Source organism: Penaeus monodon, chromosome 31 (assembly GCF_015228065.2).
Source record: "Penaeus monodon isolate SGIC_2016 chromosome 31, NSTDA_Pmon_1, whole genome shotgun sequence".
In the NCBI taxonomy this organism is placed as follows: Eukaryota; Metazoa; Arthropoda; class Malacostraca; order Decapoda; family Penaeidae; genus Penaeus; species Penaeus monodon.
The window spans coordinates 30,306,211-30,306,493 of NC_051416.1; the positions used below are offsets into that span (position 1 = coordinate 30,306,211).

General features: G+C 59.0%; 1 protein-coding gene across 1 annotated transcript in view; it reads left to right on the top strand.

Annotated features, from left to right (window-relative positions):
• The window catches only part of LOC119592949, a 10,856-nt gene that overhangs the window by 3,407 nt on the left and 7,166 nt on the right, over positions 1 to 283 (top strand). The gene's annotated exons all lie outside the window — the stretch shown is intronic.

Consider the following 283-nt stretch of genomic DNA (forward strand, 5'->3'; position numbering starts at 1 on the left):
CGTGATATCCCCACACACGATCAGAATGCACGCGGCATTCCCTCATCCGCAAGGAGCCGTGGGCATCCCTCCGCCCAACTATTCGTTAAATTTAAACATCAACAAATTCGTTTCCCCGGAAATTGCCGAAACAACTCTTCATTTGCAAGGTGCAGGAGGCGGGCCCTTTGTTGCACGCGGACCAGCCACCCGGACGGAAGGGCTGCCTCGCAGCGGCGGGAGATCTGCCGCCTCGCGTCCCTGGCGGCCCTGCTGCAGGTATCGCTGGCAATGGCTGTGATTG